The following is a 25542-nucleotide window of genomic DNA, read 5'->3' as shown; positions in this document are numbered from 1 at the left end:
TGAATCATTTTCGCACAGGTACTGTCGTCCATTTGCCTACGTCGTATCCCGGTTTCCCCCACCAGCTTTTATTCGCCAGCTAGTGGCTGGGCTGTCTTAGCTCTTTTCTGAGAACGTTAATTTCTGTTAGGAATTGGACGTATACGTAATATTATACAACTGTTCAAAATAGCTTAAATAAAAGGGGCTCGTTAAGTAATCAACTGTCACGTGATTTCCTCCCTTTCTACGACCCTACGACATAACCACTTGGACGGACAGTAGATAGTATGTCTGAGTAATTTTACCTTTTCGGATCGGTCAGAAGAGAAGATTGAATTTACAGTACGTAAGGTACTCTTTTACAGAGCAGGCACAGAATTATTTCAACATGAGTTAACTAGTACGAAGGACGAAGCTGGTAATTTGAGTTAGGTACAATAATCTATAGTGCGATAATATGCACAAAAGAACTGAAGTCTATATCGAAATGAACGGCCACCATTTTAAAAATGTGTTTCAATATCTATATTATGATTATTTTTTAATTTAACTTCATTCTCTATATTGTACCCTAATGTGTTGTAGACAGTATAATATATGCTGCATAATGAATACGTCCGAACGGATAGCTCAGTTCGTGAGTAAAAACACTTATTGTTAATACTGTACTGTATTTTGATTAAACAAAAACCTAATGAAAATTATCGAACTCAAATCGCGATATTTTCTAGTTTGCGTAAATGGATGAACTACTTTTCTTCCCTCCTATAGCTATTAAAGTGATTTGTTTGTATTCTACGCCAGTATAATCGATCTCCAGTCGTGGAAGGGGGTAGCAAACGGCGTTGATCCAGGGGTATAGCCAAGTTAATATTAAAAATGTTAGTAAATAAAATGATGTCCCTGTATTTGCCATTCAATCTCACTATATCTTGGTTCACACCATTGTCCATTTAATAAGCTTTAAATTGGTGTATGGGATTTGATTGTAAAATTTAAAGTTTAAATATGTTGTTTTTTTTTGTCAAGTATGCAAAAACGCTGAAAATTTTACTTTCTATTATAAAGGAAAGAAGTTTTCAACAAAGTTAAATAACATGCTAATCTTACTTGTAATGTTAAAGTCCTCGTAGTGAGTAAGTGGGACCCTCAATTTGTTGTCTCTGATCCTCAGCTAGTTTTTTCCTCCCTCGGAGGTACAGTCTCACCCTCGAGGGTGCTCTGCAGAGAACTCTTCCGTAACCGTACCCTGTCATCTGTGATGACCTCTGCAGAGGTGTACCTGGATTTATCCCCAGCTTCTTCAGGACTTCTAGTTCCATTTTATTTCCAGAATTGAAGTGACAAACTGCGTCCATCACTCCAAATTCTTGCGAAGCGTTGAATTTGATAAAAATTTGTTTGTGTACAAGTAGACGCCTGGTCTTTCTTATTATATTGATTGCGATACAAACTACGCTTCCACTTTCTACTATTACGTAATAAAATTACGTTGTTTTGAACCCATTATAATGAACACAGCAAACCACAGAAAAAAATAACTTGTAAGACCACAAACAAAGTTGTTATATGAAGCACTGTGCCACGCCCCTCCACGGTGCATATAGTTGCGCGGATCAACAGCCAAATGCCTGAACTACGCCGTGGCTTGACGAATTAAATGTAAATGGTAGAAAAATAATGAATCACAAGTAGCCTATCTAGCTTATTGAATTAGGAAATGTTCCAAATGAAATAATCACAATTTACTGAAATTGGTGTACGTCTGTAACAATCAATACCAACTCTGACTCAGTATTAGATTCGCATGGAAATTGGTGACCAAATAAATTCAGCAGCATTATTTGAATGTAACAGTACTGCAGGGATATATTTTTTTCCTCGGAGGAGCGCCTTTAGCTAATCGGCGATGTATGCAATGAAGGGGAAAAGGAACTGGCCACCCTACGCCATTATCTCCTGGCATAGTTGTCTCAAAAGTGGTGCTTTATTGGTATCACTTTGAGGTTCAGACCTGTTTTCGGACAGTTGACTAAACAACAAATTATCATCGGACTCAAGGGGACGCGAAGTGACCTAGTTCTGAAGTGAAAGTGTTAGAGCCGTTTCAGTAGTTACTTCATAAATTATGTAAAGCACAAATACCAGCGACTTCGTATTATTTAATATTTTCTAACTCAAGTCGATTTTATTTCGGACTAAGATTCTGTTTACTTATGCATCGGCCTGATGCATTCAGTTTACAAGCCTGCAGTCTGGGCCTTAAAACGGCAGCTCATCCGACTGGTTCCAGTCTTACGTTTTTATTTTGTAGCAACTCAAGTCACTGCGATATAAATTCGCCAATTACGTGCTTGTTTTAAGGAAACCTTGACTGAATAATATGAGAGTGAACTCGAAGTGGAGGGGAGATATTATTTATCGGACCACTTATGGAGCAAGATTTTAGTTACTTCAACGACCTTAATACGACTGGAACTATCTTCTTCCTCCAACGGAACGTGAGTATAATCAATGATGCTAATTTCACACAATTCACAGAAAGAAGCGCGTTTTTATTTTATTCTTCATTTCATACATGCTGTATTAATAAACATGGTTAATAACGTACGAGAAATACTGGAATCCACTCGTGAAAATCTTGTTAATACTTCAATAGGAGGTACAGCTGTAAAAAAAGTAGCCGCACTCGTGAACAGCGAATATTTTCTAAGTCCGCTTCGGATTACGGGATGTTACGCGATGCATGCGCTTATAGATGCAGTTTCGGAACTATGATGTTTAAACAGGAGTCATTCAATATCTGCGTCTCTGAGAGCAGCCGTAGGTAGTGAGTTCGAGCCTTGTTCAAGTTATTTTATTTTATTATCATTTGTTGGAAATATAAATAATATTCAAGTTATCATTTGTATTATGTTATCGTTCTTTAGCAGTATAAATAATATTTAAGTTATCATTTATATTCTGTCATCATTCTTTAGCGGTACAAATAATATTCAATTTATAATTTATATTCTGTTATCGTTCTTTAGCGATACAAATAATAGAAATTTAATGTTAGGTTTTGAACAATAGGCCTATAGCTTCATTATGCAAGTGTTAGTTTTTTGTTCTTATATTATCACATTATACTATCCTGTAACATAATAAAATCAAAAGGAGTGACGAGGATGTGAATTTTAGACGTTCACATCTAAATTCCGACGTTCTTTTGACTAAGCTATGGAGGCACAAGTAAAGAAGCATATGCAGAAAAATTGGTTCAATCCCCCTTCAAGACATCCTGTGATTTGTGGAAGCTCGTCTGGGATGTCGTGGCTCAGAACAGTCGCCATTTGAAAAGACTAGTAAATTCCATGCCCACTTGACTGCAAGATGTAATCGAGATGGGAGGAAGATGGCCTAAATATAGAATCGTTGCTTTTTTTTATTTTAACTGTTTGAATTTTGTAAGACAGACGCCAGTAAGTTTGTTTTCTTTATGCTACGAAAGATATTTTGGTTGAAAATAAAATCTTTCTTTCTTTCCATTTGCAGCCATAATGTCATAATAAATAATGCTAAAGTCATGGCATAAGACATTCATGAAACTGAAGTTAATTACTAAAACAACAGTCATAAAAGAGATAGGAGCAATTATATTTTTTCTCTCTCTCTCTTTCTTAAAAACACATAACACATAGGTTGTGTTCGAACGCACGACGTCATGAATACCAGCCCGGAACGTTACCACTACGCTAGAATAGTAACATGCAGAACACTTCAATTATAACTGTAGATATCTGGCCACGTGGTCGAACAACATGTAATATCGCCTGTCTCCGAATTGTAGCGGAGAAACCCGAAGAGAACTTAGTTTCTAGAGAGCGGTCACTTTTTCTTTTGACAGCCGTACATACACTTTCTTAGACATAAAAAAGAAACCGATCTCCTGTAGCGTGAATTTGTGTAAATCTAGGTTTGGACAGCGCCTGGTTCACGCGAGGAAAAAGTGTCATAATTATATCCATTAAGATATGCACATCTATTATCAGGCAGTACAGACGATATGCGTCAAAGGAAGAATAATTGAAGAGTGTGATCCCAAAACTGGTTCACGCCAAGTGGCCATTTTTATGATTTATACATAGGCCTATATATTTTTTTTTATTTAAGATTTCTATTATTATATTTTAAGCTTCTTTTGTTCAAAAACAACACCAATCCTTGTCTAAAAGTTTGTGTTATTGTGAATGTCACTTGAAAACTCACTCAGTCCGTAGACCGGTGAATTAAAAAAAACTAGCCCATTCCTTTCATAAAAACGAACTGAATGCGTTTTGGGATCACGCTTTTCAATTGTTTGTATACATCTGAAGTCCGGTTAGTGTGATATGTTACTAGTCAGCGATGTATGCAATGGAGGGAGGATTCTTATGTTACACCTAATTTACCCCTTACATCATGCCTGTCAAACTTGTGCTCCCAAGGCGCTAAGGAATACGCAGGAAGTGGTTACTAGTCTCCTGACTGCTTCATGTCCCTTGCACTGATTCAACGTAAGGTAGGGCCGGACGCGTGAACGTAAACAGAGCTGTTGTACACTTGGTCAAAATGAAAGTGGCCGGTCTCTTGGGCAGTGAAAATTTTCTAAGTCCTTTCGGGTGAACACGCAGTTCACTACCGCTTTAATCAACTCCATAATACAAAATAGAGAATAGGACACATGTTTATGTGACAGTTTTTGCTTAGGATGTCTTCAGAAATAAGGTCCGTAAGTGGTGGTAACTTTTCGTAAAATCACCTTGTATACATTTTACGGATCAATAGGCCTACTGAGAAAGACGAGGATGATGATAAAGTTATTTATTACAGTAATAAGTATATAACAAAATAGGGGTGAAAAGTATACGCACAGCATCAGCCGCCAGTGTTACTAGTACAACAGCTCTGTTTACGTTCACGCGCCTGGCCCTATCTTACGTTGGGTCAATGCAAAGGACATGAAACAGTCAGGAGACTAGTAATTCCCCCTTCGTATTCGTTCGCGTCTTGGGAGCACGAGTTTGACAGGCATGCCTTATATTAACCCTTACATTTTATTATAAATTACTTATAACCAGGCTTAGGAGTTCTTAAACAGTTATCAAGTTGTCTACACTCTAACCATTACATCAGTACAAAGAATTCAAACACAGAGGGTATGAGTGACTGATGGACATGTAATCAAGTAAACAAGTGGAGTATGGTGTGCACAGTCGAGTTAATAAACAACAGAAAAATTGTATAACTATACTAAATGGCACTACAACTTTACATATTTGAAATGAAATTATTTGCTGCAAATATGCAATATATGTTATGGATAATATAGACAATATATTTTACAATTATGTACAATATGAACAGTGTTGCATTATTAATAGTTACTATTGTTGCAATATGCAAGTAAATATAAGCAGTGTTGCATTATTCATAGACATTTTATTTGCAATATGAATACGTAGAAATTTGAATCTTTAGAGGTAGACATTTTTATTCTACCATGCATGCATTTATTAAAGTGAGAAAAGTGTTTCTTATACAGAAAAAAGTACTTTTTCATAAGCATTTTATAAATACCTCTTCCATATTGTCGTTTCACTTGGTAAGCTCCTTTTTGTATATGTTTTCATGAAACTTTTAAAACCTGGATTTTTCTATTTATTTATTTAACGGGATATCAGCCCGTACCATCATGTGGCATAAGTCTGAAAAAATTCGGATTGTGTGCTTGCATATGTGATAGAAGGCATTATTCCCTCCTGTTCGTTTGAACCCAAAGACTGAATTAATTGACGATGTCTTTACCACGGCAATGCTGTTCACTATTAACTTTTTCCGTTCCCTATTATTTCTGAATTACACAGTTTGCATTCTCTCACATTGTCGATAATAGAGAAATAATTAGGACCGAATTCATCAACATATTGCTTTATTGTTTTATATTTTGATTATCTTACCTTAGACATTCTGTAATTCTACTTACACATTCGATCTTTTCACTATCATTGGATTACGAGACACGGAAGAGCCTTCGCTTGAGGACAGCAGCACAATGTTCGATTGCAAACGTCAACAGACTGTGCCAGGGGAGGGAGTTGTTTGTAGCTATGTATGGTCCAGTAACAACACAGCTTCATATCCTATCATTCTGTATTTAGTGCTTAAGATCTTCTAAGTCTGCTTATAACACTTTATCTATAAACATACAGAAAAAAAAGAAAACAGCGGGGTCTAGAACTCGTAGCCTCTTCTCATTTACTAAGGAGTCACGATATTCCTAGGCCACGAATTCTTGGTAACAGTATCATTAGAAACATTGGCACAAATTATTGGAACTCTGCAGCTGCATAAGGAATTCGTTGACGTGTAAACTTAACCCTTTCTTACCTATAGATACCATATGGCAATAATTAACTTTATAGCATTTATATACTTGTGTATTACATATGAAGGTAAATTTTGCTGGATAACTTCTATTTCAATACATTTTCATCAATATAGTTTTGTTTCAAATGTTGCCACTCCCGTAACTTGGACACTGAATTGGTCCTAATACAGCTATTTGTTTTAACATGGATTGCTTGTAAATTTAATTTGGGTTAGAAAGGGTTAAGCTCTCACGAAATAACTGAAGTTTTCCGAAGATGATTTGGTGAATGGCAGGCGATCATTTCTTTATTTTGTCTAAGATGATATAATGAACCACTGAATTAATTTTTTGTTAGTACTGAAAATTAATCAAACATTAATAAAATAATAACTACAGAAATGTAGAATAAAAGAAATAAATTAATTCATTACAGAAGTTCAGAGATATACTGATTTATGTCTCGGGGTCCTATTTCATGAAAATCAACTAAATATGCTTGCAATATGCTTCAGTGCCACGAAGATGACTCATATTTTCTCATTATTCGTTTAACGCATTTTGTAATAATTCCTTTCATCATGGGGAAATAATAATACCGTTTACAGTTCATTTGCTGGACTATTATTCAAAAGAGGGATGTATTATTACTTAAAAGTATCACCTTATTCTATCATTAATGACATTGTAAGGACAATTTAAATAATAAATTCTAGGCACGTTGAAAAGCGTGAACAGTAGTGGAAAGTGGAAAATACCCACACGAAAGTTGATGAAGTGTCTACTTGTACAATATTGCCAGGCCTGAAGTGGCCGCTCGTTTCGACAGTATGCGTAACATAGATACGGACATTACCTTAGGTTAGGTTACTTAGATTTGGTTTGGTTAGATTAGGTTAGTTTAGGTAGCTTGTGTTACATGGCCTATTCCTGCAAAAACGTCAACCAGACACAAACAAGAAAACTTACGAATAAAAATTAATTAACCATTAAAATGTATACTTTGTGCATCAAAGTTCTTTTATCGTTGAGTATTTAGCTTCCATATTTAATTTCAGACCTTTAACGACATTCAAGTTCAAGTTTTATTTGTTTTTGAAGAGAGTCAAAACAATGTACACTTTTCAAAATAAAATAAAATATTTCTGATATTCTTTACAAGAAATGGTCTGTAATGAAAGAACAAATCTTTTTCAATACAATGGCAAAATCGATTCCGATCAATAGCAACTTTTACACACTGCATTATGCACTCCTTCTAATGACGTAAAGGAGCAGCAACACAAGTTTTATTTAATGAAAATGGTTCGGACAATTTTTATAAAATTCTTAATGCAAAGTTAACTTTCCAACAGCTTTCCATTGGTTACAGTCAATATGTGGGAATCTAAGCGAATTTCCGAAGAGTGGATCATTATTGTTATTGCCCTGACGTAATTACAGTTTCATTCATTAGTTTATAATAATTGTGAATTTATTCTACTTTCAAAGCAAACTAACGTATTATATATATGTAGTAGTAACCTATATGACAAAATAACTAAATATTTATGAGAAGAACGAAGTACTATATCTGTAAATAAGTAGTGAACATTTACGGCTTATTTCCACAAACAATCTCACAATATTGTGCCATATATCTCACGTTATTTCCATATTATATTTAAAATAAACAGTAATATATATTTGACAAAAGCATAAATGCATTCAGAATGACGTCACTGAAATGTATTAATACAGTATTCTGTTACCTCATTTTAATGCATTAAAATGATAAAAATAAATATCCCACATCGCATCTATGCAACACTATCAATTGGGTCGAGTCACGTACAGTTCCAGAAAAAAAATGGCCAAGTCCTGTTGGGAGTCCACCAGGCAACAAGTTTCGCACGACTGTCCACAAGTAGCATATATATACAGGGTGTTTCAAAAATACGGGACATAATTTCAGATATGTATTTCCCACATGTAGACAATCAAAATAGTTCATTACAACATGTGTCCGGAAGTGCTTTATTTCCGAGTTATGGCCTTCACAACATTGAAATTCACCGGAACCATACCTCATGTTTTAGAAGACACTCCACTGATCAATCGTCAACACATTCACTTCTTGCATGATGGCGCTCCTGCACACTTCAGTCGTACGGCTCGCCGGTACTTGGATCGAAGGTTTCCTGATCGATGGATAGGTAGAGATGGCCCAATTGCTTGGCCTCCACGCTCACCTGATCTGAACCCTCTCGATTTCTACTTGTGGGGCCATTTAAAATCATTGGTTTATTCGTCTCCGGTGCCTGATTTGGAATCCCTTCGGAATCGAATTGTGGCATGTTCTGAGGACATACGCAATACTCCTGGAGTTTGGGATCGTGTTCGCAGGTCAATGAGACATCGATGTGAGGTCTATATTCAAGCAGGAGGTGGACATTTTGAACATCTTCTGTAATGACAACGACCTGCGGAAAGAAAAACGTTCCGGTGAATTTCAATGTTGTGAAGGCCATAACTTGGAAATGAAGCATTTCCGGACACATGTTGTAATGAACTATTTTGATTGTGTACATGTGGGAAATACATACCTGAAATTATGCCCCGTATTTTTTAAACACCCTGTATATATATATATATATATATATATATATCACCAGGCAACAAGTTTCGCACGACTGTCCATTATATATATATATATATATATAGGCGCTCTTGTTTACTGCACACGCGCAATGCGTTGTATCTGAAACTCAGTAAAATTAGGCGGGCCATTTTTTTGTTTGTTTTGGAGCTGTACATACCAGTAGGTATAACAGCTTAGTTCTAACTTCTGTAAGGTGGCAAGGTAGCACGAAAATTCCATACTAGCGAGAGATCTACGGTTTCTGACACGTTCAAGCATTAAAACCTGTGTAGAAATATATTCTTTAATGTTTAATAGAGGTTTTGCATCTTTCCTCGCAGACCGCTTTATCGTGAAATTTGTTTATATTGTATATATAATGCGATGATAGAGACTGGATTAATCTTGCACAGAATAGGGACCGATGGCGGGCTTATGTGAGGGCGGCAATGAACCTGCGGGTTCCTTAAAAGTCATAAGTAAATAAGTATACATATTTACTTTTGATCATAGGACTGATAGTTTACTGGTATTCTGGATTATAAACTATCTTTCACTTTTTTGTATTTTTAACTATACTTGCATGTGGTAAATATGTCAATTTATTAAATTATAATATATGCATCTAGTTTGAATTCCAGCTCTTCCCATAGATGGCGCCTTTGGTTTAAACTAATTCATACCAGAAAAGCGGAGGTAGAAAATAGGTCGGACGTGCTTTCTCCGTGAGTGCAGGATTTTTTGGTTGTTAAAGGTCAGGCGTTTCTAGTTCTACAGCTATATTAATTATTTATCGGGTGTACGAATACTTTAAAATATAATTCGAAGATGATAAACGTGGTCAATCAGTAAGTAAACTTGTCGAAAGGACTATCAAGGACACTGGTAGGTCTATAAACATTTTAAAGAAAACATCCGGCGAGTTGCAAATCCCTCCAAAAAAACCGACCGACCTCGCGAGAAACCAAAAACAAAAACAGACAATTATGATAGCTTCATTACTCAGATATATTTCAAGCTTATATAACGTAGACATCATATCAAATTTAATGGATATCATGTCAACTTTACTGCAAATAATAAACTAGATTTCTCGGCATCGCGTTCGTCTTTGTGGAAAACAATTAAGTCGACAGGTTTTCAGTAAAAAAGAAATAACAGTTCCCGCAAGTATTTACTAGAACGATTCAACATTGTAGCTCGGCGTAATATACGAGTATTTCTGTCATCAGGGAAACCCAGAGAATACAGAATATTATTTTTTGGACAGATCTGGAAAATATGAACGATAGGCAACAATGACTTCTTAAATGTTTCAATCGGGATAGATCCTAGAATTATTGCCATATACGTAGTAAGCGAAAATGATTTGTACCTATATAATGAGATGTTGGTTTTTAAGTCAAATTCGACCAATGATTATCACGAGGAGATGGATAGCATGAGATTTACGAAATCGTTCCAGGAACAGCTCATTCCCAGTATCCCTGAGAACTCGATGTTATTGATAATGCGAATTATCATTTCAACGAAATTGAGAAGACGCCCTCATACAACTGTCGTAAAGCTGAAAAAAGGTAAGATCTCTATTGGGAAAGGGATAATATAATGATAGATAAGTTCGTCATTAGCATCGTAATGAAAGTGGTTCTTCAGAATATAATGATGATAACTAGGGAGCGGATTTTTATGTACTAAAAAATTTAAATATATTTATTTTTATGTGCTGAAAAGTACGAAAATATTTGCTAAAAATAAAGAAATATATTTTTTTTAAATATGGCAAAAATACCTTACTTAGCTTGAAAAAAATGTTACTAGGTACTCACCAACCACACTTGAGTGCTAGTAGTTGGCCGAGAATTACAGTGAACAAGAAAGGTCATCTCCAAATTCTCCATCACAAATGCATGCCGATTGTCTCTAAATAACATCAATTTCACCTACAGGCACATCCTCCAATACATGAGCAACTTTACACATTTTTCTATATCCACTGTTTTTCCCAAACACATTCTGGAATTTGTCCCGTAGTAATTGTGCTTTTGAACCTGGTAGCGAGTCTAGTTTAATTTCCACGGCACGAATCTCCCTGTTTCAGACAACAGGTTTTTGGATGTTTCGAGTTTTTTTATGGTGTCACACAAAAAGCTTAGATTTGCTAATAGGAAAGCCAAATCGTTTTTTAAATAACCATCTTTCAGTATATCTTGAAGGATATCGATTGACGAAGCCCGATAACAGGGAATCACAACAAGATATATTGCCTTACTTGATATATATGAGCGAGAAATGAGAGATTTGTTTAAATTAAATAATGTCCATACCCAGCTCTTATCTGTTGTGTTTCACAAACAAAGCGTGGAATTAAATCATCTTCAGCAACAATAAACATTCCTAATTTTGTGTTACAAGATCTGTCCTCCTTGTCCATGTTAATTTATTCTCTAACAATAACACTGATATGCTGCCTAGCAGTTCTCAGAACTTGAGGCGATACTATTACGAAAATGGATCACGAATACACCACACAGCGCTCAGAAACACGAAGCAACCAAGAATTCTTAAAAACAGATAATGAGTGATATAATTGATTTAGTTTTAAAATATTTAAAAGTTCTTGTAAAAGAATTATTTAAGTAAAAAAACTCCAAGATTTATGTGTTCATAATAGATTTCCTGAAAATATGTATTTACATAATTTTTTTTGTGAAGATATGTGTTTTTATGTGAAATAAAATTCGGGTTTTAAACTTGAAACTTCATGTTCGGAATTTTTAACTTTGTTAATTGTGTTTTATCACACGCAAAAATAATATTTAATTACATAGGAATCCGCTCCTTAAAGATAACACCATGGTATTGGATACCCAGGAGTGAGTTAGTTTAAACTATGAGTAAATAGCATTTTTTGTTTCTTCTCTTTTTATCTTAATTAAAAACGAATGTATTTTTCAGCGAGTAACATATTCTGCAATTCAATTATAGCCTCACAAAATTGTAACGTACTTTACAACACTTATTTGTGAAACTCCTGTAGCAGACTTCTCTGCAAAAGCGACCCATGTACTGTTTTTTTTTTCAAAATATTGGCGGGAAAGCCGCCTTAACTTGTGAAACAAATAATACCATATACAGGGACATCATTTTATTTTTACTAACATTTTTAATATTAACCTGGCTATACCTTTCTATTAACGATTGAAACAGGAAACACCGTTTGCTACCCCTCCCACGACTGGAGTTCGATGATACCGGCGTAAAATACAAATCACTTTACTAGGTATAGGAGGGAAGAAAAGTAGTTCATCCATTTATGTAAACTAGGAAATACGCAATTTTGAGTTTGATAATTTTCATTAGTAATAATATATTAAATTGAAATGAGCCGTCTATGCAAAGACGGCTCATTTCAATTTAATATATTATTACTACTTGCTTATCGGAAAAATCATACAAAATGAAATTTTCATTAGGTTCTTGTTTAATCAAAATATAGTACCGTATTAACACTTAGTGTTTTTACTCACGAATTGAGCTATCCATTCGGACGTATTAATTATGCAGTGTATATTATACTGTTACAGCACATTAGCGTACAATATAGAGAATGAAGTTAAATTGAAAAATAATCATAATATGGATATTTAAACATATTTTTTAAAATGGTGGCCGTTCATTTCGATACAGGCTTCAGTTCTTTTGTGCATATTATCGCACTATAGACTATTGTACCTAATTCCAATTACCAGTTTCGTCCTTCGTACGAGTAACTCATGTTGAAATAATTCCATACCTACCCTATAAAAGAATACCTTACGTACTGTACATTCAATCTTCACTTCTGCCCGATCCGAAAAGATAAAATTACTCAGAAATGCTATCTACTGTCCGTTCAAGTGGTTTTGTCGCAGGGTCGTAGAAAGGGGGGGGGGTCACGTGACAGTTAATTACTTAAGAAGGCCCTTTTATTTAAGTTATTTTAAACACTTGTATAATATTACGCAGACGTCCAATTCCTAACAGAAATTAATGTTTTCAGAAAAGAGCTAAGATAGCCCAGCTACTAGACTTAACAGAGGGGCGAACAGAAGCAGGTGGGTGAAACCAGGATGCGACGTAGGCAAACGGACGACAGTACCTGTACGAAAATATGATTCAATATTGAAAGCTCTTTCGTCACTGGAAAACGCTAACATATTTCTGGAACGTGCTATACTCGCTAACTCAGTACTGCTTACGCGCCCTCGGCTCTGTGTCGTGAACGGTTGTAAGTTTACTAGTAGAAGGGGTGGGAGTGAAGTACATTCAAAAACTTAGGTACAATAAAAATTGAAGTAAAAATAAAATGATGTCCCTGTATTTTGTACTAAGACGCATAAATATCAATTCTGTAACATAAGTCGATACAAAATATGAACTTACCTTTCAACACTGGATGTCTTCCAGGCCCTTGGAAAATTTTGAAATATTTTCCTTTTTTCACTTAATGCCATATATGAACACAGTGTGCAACTAATGCGAACGCAAACACTTAAAAATCAAATTCTCAAGAAATCGTCTTCCAGTGCGAGGGTATACAGGATTGTACTATTCTATTCTATTGCATGTCAGTGTGCCTGATGTGTGAATGTTTTTTTTTCTATTCAATTGTGTATGTGTAATCACATTTGATAATTTTTATGCTGCGTTTTACCAATTACAAATTAAAAAATTTAGGGGGCTTCTCTGAATTTTAGGGGATTTTTAATACGATATAGGGGGATTTCTTGTTCCTTCGTTGGCAACACTAGACAGAAAATGAATTGTGAGAACAGCTTTAAAGTCCTTCCAAAAACGTACTCGCGATTCTCTTATTACATAATTCAGATATATTTGTAACAGTAGGCCGACTTGCTTCATATAGGCCTAAAGGAGGTTTTTATACCCAGTTTAGACGATACTTTGTCGGAAGCTCGCAAAATAGGAAACACTACAATATAAAATTTCACGTTCCTTATTACCGAAAGTGCTAAAAGCTACTGGATTCCAGTACAGCAGAAACGAGAGCAATAAGAAATATTTAATGGAACGTGGCGACATTGTTACACGTCATAACGAATTTTTAAGAACAATGAGAAAAATGAGGGATTAGGAAGACCTATATTATTATTTATGCTCGACCATGCCGAAATGTAGTAATTATACACCTGGTAGTAGCCCTTTAATGCACCTCATTAAAGTACACCTATTCATTATAGTTCAGTTGTTCAGCCAATGAGAAATCACCATTTAGCATTATAAAAGCGCAAGTATCGATTATTCTCGGATATGCAATGGAAAGACAACTAGCGAAAAGTCACGGAGGCTGGAAATCCAATACTGTCGCAGAACTTTAGGTTCTGTTACTATAATAATTAACGTTAACTGTAAATAATATTCAAATAAATTCAATTTGTCATCTCGTTTTTCAATTCTAAATCAATTTCCAGGTTATATCAAGACTAATGTTCATGTTATTCTCTAGATTATATCAAGGTCAATGACATTCGTTCCTCGGAAAAAATCAATACTTTCGCGTCTGCGCACATCTCACAATTTAGAAGGTCAGTTCTGCTCCTCACTTACATAACCATAACATGAATACTTATGAATAATTTCAAGTTAGAAATATGGTCGAGCATAAAAAGTCGTATGAAACTTGCCTATAATGGTAATTAAGATGCTCGTATGAAAATTATGAAACTCGCTTGCGCTCGTTTCATAAACAAACATACTCGCGTCTTAATTACTACCATTATAGGCTCGTTGCATAATGTACTAATATGAAATTATTTTTAGTGTAATTATGTATTTTGCGTTCATATTTTCGTTTAGTTGAATTTGTTTTTATCAACTTAGTTTTGAAACGTCCTATACAGTAACTCCGCCTCGAAGAGCAGCTGATCAGACCGTTTGAAATTTCAGCGGAAAGCTTCCCTGTGTATGAGAAACGAGACAATAGGTAATGGCGTATGTTTTATCGGGAGAAGAATCAGATAGCAAGGAATCACTGTACATGGGGCCCTCGTATCTCCAACAGAAGGCAAGGTGAAGTTCTTTTAGAACAGACTGGAGACATTTCCTTTCAATCTCCTGGCAGATTGAAGGCTTCGTCTTTCCTGTGCAGACTGATTTCAACTTATTTTAGTGAATCTGGACTTGAAAGTTGCGTTGTCGCCAGAAATACCACATTTACGCAAAACAAAGTCGCGAAATAAGGCGAAACTGAATCATTCTGTAAAATATATCAATAACAACGAAATATCCCCGTCTATCGTATGAACTACGAAATATGCACTAAAATTATTTTATTCATTATTGTTAAAAACCTTGTCTGTGACTTTCATTTCAGTTAACTTGTCAATCATTGGTAAACGCCAGTATTTTTGTATTTTTTTTTTCAATGCATGTTTGCACCCACTTTTACTACATCTGTGGCTTTCAAGAAAAGATCGATTTCTGTGTTTTATGTACCCTAGGCTATATTTTGATACGAAGAGGTTTGTTGGGAGACTAGTTAAGGGCCACAATGAATTTGGAGTAAATTGTCTGCAGGGAGTCTAGTTCCCTACATCTAATGTGAATAGTGAGAGGAGATGTTCTGCGTACAGTAGGCTACATGAAAATAATCTCTGACTGTCTCACTAATTTTCGTGCAAACAATGTAGAAACAGTGCTTGGTTTATATTTTGGTGATGCTGATATGTGATATGTGTAAGAAAAAAGAAATAAAATGTTTTATAATAAACATAACATAATAAATTAAATTCACAACTTTTGTCACGAAATACATACTGAAATATTGGTAGGCCAAAAAATACGGCCCCTGAACATAGTACAGTGTGCGCCAAAACAAACAAAATGTTTATTGAACTGAAAATTTATGAAGAGGTGTCTGAACAATAATATCAGGCCGTTCAAAACCAAGGAAGCCAGTTGTCTGTTTATTAATGTATCCATCGAGATGAATGGGGTGATATTTGTCACTCAACCATATGTTATTATACAACAATGTGGGATACTCGTTTATCATAGCTCACACTGAACCACAGTACACAATTCTGGCACGAAGATAAAATCACTCAAACGCTGTCCAATCTGGATTCGATATGCATATCCACCAAGTCCCTTGAACATTCGATGTGTGGACGTTGTACTGATACAAATTTTCAAAGCTGTTCGCCGAAGACTTCTTTCCGGAGACTGTAAAACCTGGGTCAGGAGTCGCCCATTATTATCATTATTTGTCACAGAAAGTGGTCGACCTCTGCAGCCTATTCTTTGAGTGACGACGCTTCTTGTACGGCGAAACTATCAACAACTTGTAACAAAACCGCGTTACTCGGCGGAGCTTTGCGAAACATCACGAAACTCATCTGAAACTTGTTTCAAACTAGGGCCATTTGCGCGTCCTAGCCCGTATGAACGGAAATAATATTCTAAATTTCTACAATAAACACTTTTTCCTCAGTTGTGAGAACCATTTTAGTAAAATCTTCACTTTATTATTATGTATCAACAGTACAACAATGAGTTCAGATAAACTTCATCATGAATACCTGAATACAATACGTACATGCGCAGTAACAGTATGAGAATTTCAGGACTGTTTGTTTTGGCCGTATTATATTTACAAGTTAGGTTTATTTATTTCAACGACAACTCTATAAAGTTTTTCCCTGTGTTTCAGGTGAAATTGTTATGGATGTTATGGACATGAGGGCAGATTCTTTACCTTCGAGATCGAATTGGCACCTGCAGACGCTATCATGCATCATTTTCATGATAGTATGTACCGGAGGCTTGGTGGTTTCAAGCTGTCTCACCTTGTACATATTGCTATGTACACGATACTATCCTCTCCTTCTCCTGTATTTTGTATGGGTGTGGTATGATCATGATTCAAGAGACTCGCTGGAAAGAAGGTAATAAACTTACGTTAAAATAGAACACGTAAAATTCAGAGGATATCACATAAAGAAGCGACCATCACTTAAATCTCTCTCATTTTTCGAACCGAGTTTCTATGGTCTCGAATCAACTGTCGCACTACTTTGTAAATATGACACATGACAGTGTGCATCAGTCAAAGGCATTACTACTGCAATTATTATTATAAAAGTAACAAAAGAGTGACTGAATATTAATATGGTAGACAGGTATAGTGTGCAAATGGTAAGTAGTAGGTATAAACCATAATAAAGATTTCATGGTATAAATTTTTGAAGGAAAGATACAGCTTTTAGTTCCATAGACTACTTTACATCATCTAATGAGGTCTCATGAAGTATTAGGCATACATAAACTGAGTGTCATAAAGTGGTGAACAGTACAGAAAATAGTGGGGCGTGTGGTTTATCTGAGCCAGACGTTTCAGATATTAGAAACTAATAATGACGCGGACACAATATAATTAGGCCTGTTCTATTTTATCCCGATGACTTAAGTAGGACGAAAGATGATAGTAATCCTATTTCTGATGATCATACAAGGTGAATAATAAATTAATCCCTTCTCAATCATATCGCTAAATGAAATTACGTTACTCAAAATGTGGACAGTGACTTTAGAAATTTAAGCAGACGTTCCGAAGTATACCAGGTGCTCGCTGTGAAACTATCACCATGGTCTCTAGTTGGCTGGTTTGAGCGATTCCCATGGTGACGCCTTGAAGCGGCTGAACTGTCAGTACCTTTCTAGTTTTGTATAGACTTCTCAGCCAGGTTTAAAAAGCATAGGAATCAATTCTGTAAGAATGTGAGTGCTATGTGAACGCAAACAAAATCAACACAGAATGCTTGTTTAACAACCGAAAGCTCTGCAAACGACAAAGTTCAACTGCAACTGGTTCCAATTCAGTCATTCGGCAAGAGACAATCTTTGTATAATAAACTTAAGTGACAAGTTATAAACAAAAACACTTCAGATTTGACACATGTTTATGTAGATGAAGTGTGTCAACCGCTGTGGAGTAATGGTTAGCATATCTGTGAAACCAGCTTGTCCGGGTTCTAATCCTGGTTGGAACAAGTTACCTGGTTGAGTTTTTCCGAGGTTTTCCCTCAATCATTTGAAGCAGAATAGGTGGGTAACTTAAGGTGTTGGACCTCGGACTCATTTGGCCATAATTTATTCACATGTCATTGTCATGATTGCCACAGCTCAGGTTAAGTTCACGGTGCAGCGTGCTGTATATACATACAAAAGCTAACATTTCGGCGACAAAAATATTTCACAAAACATGAGTGGTAAGCAAAATAAGCCTCGGTTACGGTGTAAGCCTTTGGTCCCTCCTCTCTAAGAGAGAAAAATAGATGAAGTGTCTAATATATGCGTGCAGAAAAGTACTCAATTAACACGCGTGTGGGAGAACGAGACATTTATTGCATTTTATTAGTTAATGAAATAAATTAAAATTAACTTTGTAAATAATTAAATAAATATATAAATAACCAAAAGAAATGTTAAAATGTTAGCTTTAAGAGTAAACTTATCCAACAAAAATGGCTGCTTTCACACACTAGTCTAAAGGACGTTAAGCCTTAAACGAGAAAGGTGAAGAAGTTGACAAGACCTAACAGTACCAAACTTAAAACTCGAACGTGGAGAGGAGCACTGTTTCTTTTAGAGCTTAGCTGGGGGAATAATACCCCGCCCCCGGAATTTTAAAAATAGCCCCTCACCTGGGGCCCGTTTCACAATCCTTACAAATTACAAATTAACAATTTACAAATAACAAGTAAAAGATTACAAATGCTTGTAAATTGTGTTTCACAATGCTATTTTATTAGTTTGTAAAGTCTGACGAACTTTACAAAATCAGCTAAAGAAATTTACAAATACGCATTATTGGTTACACATGATCGCCAACGACAGTTTACAAAAATCGCTAAGGAGCAAAGCTAAAGTCGCTGTATTTTTACTACTATCGATACATATGTTTATATTTTGTACTAAAATATATTATTCTAAGCTTGCTGATTCATATTTCACCAACAGAAAATATAAAGTATTGTTAAAAAAAAATTAAAAGTATTTAGATTTTTATATACTGGCGACAATGGAGTTTCATGTGATGTGATTGGTCGAGTATACCAATATGTCTATTACTTAAATGACCAAAGTTAGCACAAAATTCAGTCAAATAAGTAAATAACAGATTTGGTCCACGTACAAATATGCAATTGATAAATTAATTACGATGTCTAACCACAAAAGCAGGTTAATTTTTTGTGTTGATCCATCAGTATTTATTAATGTTGCATCCATAACCTCACAAACATTAGTGATCCCATCAGCAGCATGAAAATTCTGTGCTATAGTAAATAACATTTTGGTAATTAAAAACCTGCCCCGAATTTAACTCTTTTAACAACCTCAACTACCCTGTGGGCACTTTTGCACACTGATATCTTGGAAATTCCGTGCTATCTGCTAACCCACGGAACTGAAAGCTAGTATGCATCCAATGCAAAACAATACAGTTCTCGCTTTGAGGTTAGGGGCTAGGGCATCACTTTTCTCTTGGATGTTGGATATGATGTCCCATATCTTGTAGGAGAGATTCCAGCGAAACGGGACTCGAAACGACTTCAGAATACCGCGTAAGTAGTGTCGCTATTGCAATATTGAATTATTTATTTTTGGTGCAGGGAACTTCTTTATTAAGTGCGAGTATTTATTAAATACAGTCTTCGTATTAAATACTTACGCGGTATTCTTAAGTGTAGCGCGGGACTCATTCGAAACCTTTCATTAAATTTATACAATGATACGAAAGTGTTATTAATTCTTCCCCGGAGAATTTTACGTATACGTCTTCGTTTGATTAGGCCTAAATGCAATATCTTCGTCTGAGTCATTAGAACTCCTTAATAAAATCAGAACTGCTTTAGTTTAATTCTTAATATTATCCACTTACTCAAAAATTAATTTAATAGGTATTTATTTATTGTATTTATTATCAAAAACCTGTCTCGAATTTAACTCTTTTAACAACATCAATTACCCTATGGGCACTTTTGCACACACAACTTAGAAATTCCGTGCTTATCTACTAACGCACAGAACTGACAGCTAGTATATTAAACCAATGCAAAACAATACAGTTCTCGCTTTGAGGTTAGGGCACCACTTTTCCATGTTGGATGTGATGTCCCATATCTTGGAGGAGAGATTCCAGCGAAACGGAACTCGAAGCGACTTCAGTGTCGTTATTGTACTCGTATTATTGAATTAGGTTGAATTAATTTATTTTTGGTGCAGGGAACTTCTTTTTTAAGTGCGATTATTTATTAAATACAGTCTTCGTGTATAAATACTCATGCGGTATTCTGAAGTATAGCGCGGGACTCATTCGAAACCTTTCATTAAATTCATACAATGATACGAACGTATTATTAATTCTTAGCCGGAAAATTTTACGTATACGTCTTTGTTTGATTAGGCCTAAATTCAATATCTTCGTCTGAGTTATTAGAACTACTTAATAATATCAAAACTGCTCAAGTTTAATTCTTAATATTACCCAGTTACTCAAAAATTAATTTGATAAATATATCTTTATTTTTATTTATTCAGAATTTGTTGCAATATCAAACTTTACACCATCTCAGAGCTATTGTATAAAAATGTGCTAACTTCACAAGTAAAGTTTACACATTTGTAAAATTACCCTTCATTGTGAAACAGAATGCTTGTAAAGTGAGCAAAATTTAATTTGTAAAGATTTGATTTCCTTTGTAAAGTTCAACATTACAAACAAAGATTGTGAAACAGAAGTTTACAATCTACAAAGTTTACAATTTACAAAGATTGTAAACATTGTGAAACTGGCCCCTGGAAAATTCAATCATTAAATTTACATTTCTTGGAATGAAACAATAATGTATTTGACTAAGCTCGGTGAAGAATATCCCGCTTCACTTTGTTACACGAACACGGACCATTCTGCTCTGTCGTAAGAGGGTGAGATGAAGGATACTGCAGTATGTGTACTCTTCCTGCAAACCGTTGATTTTAAGTATGGCTGTTGATCATAAGCGCCAATTTGTGGGAGGAAAGATTGCATAACAGTCAATGACCGTATTACAAAAGCGTGACCGTAGTCCATTAAAAAGCGCTAACATCAGCATTCTTAAAGTATTACAGTAAAACACGTGAAGAATACATACAAATGAAAATTTGGCAATAGGCCTCTAACTACGGAAATATGTTGTTCTCTTCACACTTTGACTAGCATGCAGTGGCGGCTCGTAGTCAAATGTCTGGGGTAGGCAAAATTTACAGAACTTAATGACATAATAATATATACAGTGAGCATCAACCGCCTACATTCCGGGCACTCACAACCCACAAAGCAGTGCTTATTTTCCATTCTACAGTATATTATGCTATGCTAAAAATGTTTCGCTTGCAGTAGGACCTGCAGGCGCTTGGGGAACGCTGAGTTTGATTATCTTACCTTCATTTGTACAGTAGGTCTATGCGCCGATCCTTCTTAGTAGCATACCGCTTAATGACGTCATCATACCACGACTCCTGTTTTTCCAGCGAATGTAGAAGCTCTCTTTCAATTGATGCTGTGGCTAAGGCTGTCACTCTACTCTGTCCCATGGTACTCCTTAAATAAGACTTTACTCTGTTCAGGCAAGAGAAACTTCTCTCAACACTACAACTTGTTGCTGGTATTGTTGCAGCTAAGCAAAACAGTTTGTAGGCTTCCGGCAATACGCTCTGTATATCTGTCCACAAACATCTTGATAATGTCCGTTGCACTACGAGACATGAACTGATCGTCCGAATAGACGAATTCCAATTCATTTTTCAGTCTTGAAAAATCGAAGTGAAGAGAATAATGACATTTTAATGAATTTAACTCTTTAGCAGGAAAACATTTTTTGAATTCACTAAATCGTGATGAATCTACCAAGTGAAGGAATTCTAATTTCTGAATGTGTCTGAACCTAGTCTGAAGCTGAACTATAATGTTATCTAAGATTTCAAAGTATAGCTGTCTGTAATGGGCTAGACTTGAAGTAGAACTATCTCTGGTTATTTTCAGATCACTTGTACTGTTCACAATGTTGAAATATTCTTCGGCCTTGCAGTCATTTCTCATGTCTTATAATTTCTTTATTTGTCTCTGAATAGCTGAAAAACAGTACTGTACTTATGTCAAGTGATTTCTTCTGTAATTTATTAAAGAGCACTTCTGTCATTGAAAATATATCCTCGTACACAGACAATAAAAAAATAAATTTCATGTTTTAAAGATTGTTTTTTAGTCCTATAGCCCCATTTATACATTCAGGACTGGAAAGTGGATCTTCCTTTATGTCATTGCAAACAGTGATTATGTTTTCTCTTTGGCTAGAAACCGTCTTCAGAATTCTAGCATTAGAACTCCAACGCACATCACTAGCTGTCGGTATCCTTTTGCCTACTATTTTATCCAGAACAGCTGTGCGTTTAGGTGATTTATGAAAATATGCAGGGAAAGCTTGGAGATTAGAGAAGAAAATGCGCCCATCTTTTAGGCTGGCCGTCCACTGGAACCGAATTCGGCCGAATAACAACTCGGCCGTTTACGGTCGTACACGACCGAATGATCCCACAACAAGAGAATGCATTGGCGTGCGTCCATTACACTCGGCCTATTCGGCCGTTTGCGGCCGAAGACGGCCGAATGACGATTGGATCCAATTCGGATGGGATTTTCCGGTCTCATTCGGCCGAACAGAGCAACAAGTGGTCACTATTTCCATAAATTTCGCCATGAACGCCGAAAAATTAATTAGATCTTGTCTTTTTTTTCATTAAACAAGTGAACTAAAACTTTTAAGGCTTAACAAATTATTATTCATCTACTACTTACTTTAATATCACTTACAAACGTTTCTCAGGTGGTAAACTTCTTTGAAATTTGACCATTTTGAGATTGATGGACGAATTACATTAAAATATATTGAATTGTATAAACATTCATCCGATAGTAATCGAAAAACTTAGCACTATCTTCTAGAAGTTTATTGTGTAGGTGTAGATGATGAAACTTACCCATGGAGATAGTTACACAACGCAGAACTGCACGCTGTATTCCTTACCTGACATAATTAGGAACATTAAATCCAGACGTTAGAGATGGGCAGGGCATGTAGAACGTATCAGCGAATCCAGAAATGCATATAGAGTGTTAGTTGGGAGGCCGGAGGGAAAAAGACCTTTAGGGAGGCCGAGACGTAAATAGGAGAATAATACGAGTATTAAAGGATTTGAGGGAGGTGGGATATGATGCTAGAGACTGGATTAATCTTGCACAGGATAGGGACCGATGGCGGGCTTATGTGATAGCGACATTGAACCTGTGGGTTCCTTAAAAGCCATTTATATATATGTATGTACTTTTTTAGTTGGTTATTTAACGACGCTGTATCAACTATGAGGTTATTTAGCGTCGACGAGATTGGTGATAGCGAGATGATATTTGGCGAGATAAGCCGAGGATTCGTCATAGCTTACCTGGCATTCAACTTACGGTTGGGGAAAATCTCGGAAAAAGCCCAAACAGGTGATCAGCCCAAGCGAGGATCGAACCCGCGCTCGAGCGCAACTTCAGACCGGCAGGCAAGCGCCTTAACCGACTGAGCCATGCCGGTGGCTGTATGTATGTATGTATGTATGTATGTATGTATGTATGTATGTATGTATGTATGTATGTATGTATGTATTAAGTATAAGCATGTAGCACCACGAGGACGTACAACTGGTAACTGACGGCCGAAGTGTCGGCTCCAGTGGACGATCGATCGGCTCTTCTGCCGGTTGTCCGGCATTCGGCCGTATACGGCCTAACAAATATTCGGCCGTTCACGGTGCCAGTGGACGGCTAGGCTTATACATTTTGCTCCATTTTGCAATACAAGATTTAGTCTATGAGCACAGCAATGTGTGAACAATGCTTGTGGAGCATGTTCTTTCACTAGTGCCTGAAGTCCTGAAATTTCACCAGCCATAACACTAGCTCCATCATAGCATTGGCCAATCAATTTGTCTTTAATATCAAAATCCTTGAGAATTTCGACTAATAAAGTGCATAATTCTATGGCAGTTCTGCTAGTGCTAACATTGTAGAAGCCTAGAAATCGATCTTGAGTCGTTCCGAACTCATCTACATACTTCACAATAATTGAACAATGAGAGACTTCCGTTATATCTGTTGTGTCATCGCACTGCACTGAAAAGAAAGGGGCCTCCTTCATTTCATTTTTTATTTTAGCCATTATTTCGTCATATATACAATCAATAAGGTCATTTTGAATGGTTTTCGATAGCCCTGTGAATGTTTTTCCTAGTTCCTCCCAGTGCTGACGTAAATCTTCGTCGTAATGGAAAATACTAGTTACAATTTCTATGTAATTCCCGCGATTCAATGACATCTCGCTTTCATCATGTCCTCGAAAACTTAACTCTTGCTTACATAACAATACTGTTACATCAATCAGCCGTCTCATAATTTGTCTGTTTTTTTCTACTTTACTGTTATATTGTTGTCTTGCAATCCTCTGTTGTTCAGACAACATTTCCGAAATTGGATTCAAATTCTTTTCAAGTCTCTTTAGATTTACCGAGTTACAGATATGATCTTTTGAAATTTCATGTTTGTGAATGGCTTTCGATAAATTTTTCATGTCAAAATAACCATCACGATTCCAAGTACCTTCTTTAGATGACAATAACAAACATGGCCAACAGTACAGTTTAGCTTTAACTTCACTTCCTGTTAGCCATTTATGAGTTTCATACCATGAAGGATTAAATTTTCTTGCACCTTTAGCACTGACTTTATGAACAATAGAGCTTAATACAGGAGTGGATCGTCCATTGTCCAAAATACTTCTCTTTTCAATGTCATTACGACGCGAAAACGGACAACGTAAGAGTTCACTTATTATATCAGTCATTATAATATAATATTATTGTTCTCACTGTACATTAACTATAAATCACCAAATATACAAAACATTATTATACAGTACATACTTGCAAAAAATCACATCTTCTAAAATACACTGTTTGAAAAAACCACATCTTAAAAAAAAAACACTGTTTAAAAACTGTATTGTACTCGTAACAGGCTACGTTCCAACTTGTGAAACTTTCAAATAGAAATTTCGTAAGTCGTAGGTGTTCGATAATACTCGTGGGTTCTCGTCAGGGCAGGCAGAATTCAAACGCGCTGGCTTAAGCATTGAACGCATGCGCTAAGAAAGCATTTAGAATAGCGATCTCTTGTAATGCTTACTCCAGGGCCAGATGTGAAGTAACGCGAATGGTCGGCTAACTTTGCGACTGCCTACCCTCCGACGCATTGTGATCTGTTCAGTGTACTCCTGTCAGATAAATCGAACTGCCAGTGGAAAGCAACGTCCAAATAACCCTAAAAAATCCCATTCGTAGTTAATTGAAGTATTTCTAAGAAACTAAACACGAGTATATAATTATCTCAATAAATTTAATACTGAATAAA

General features: G+C 35.9%; 1 long non-coding RNA gene across 1 annotated transcript in view; it reads left to right on the top strand.

Annotated features, from left to right (window-relative positions):
* The first annotated feature begins 2112 nt into the window (after nt 1-2112).
* Nucleotides 2113-25542, top strand: part of LOC138692166 (uncharacterized) — a 40025-nt gene continuing 16595 nt past the window's right edge. The window contains exons 1-2 of the long non-coding RNA XR_011330023.1: nt 2113-2483; nt 16705-16939. This is a non-coding gene — a long non-coding RNA (uncharacterized lncRNA). The remainder of the gene's footprint in view (nt 2484-16704; nt 16940-25542) is intronic.

The sequence above is a fragment of the Periplaneta americana genome, chromosome 16, assembly GCF_040183065.1.
Source record: "Periplaneta americana isolate PAMFEO1 chromosome 16, P.americana_PAMFEO1_priV1, whole genome shotgun sequence".
In the NCBI taxonomy this organism is placed as follows: domain Eukaryota; kingdom Metazoa; phylum Arthropoda; class Insecta; order Blattodea; family Blattidae; genus Periplaneta; species Periplaneta americana.
This window is presented reverse-complemented; position numbering and strand designations above follow the sequence as displayed.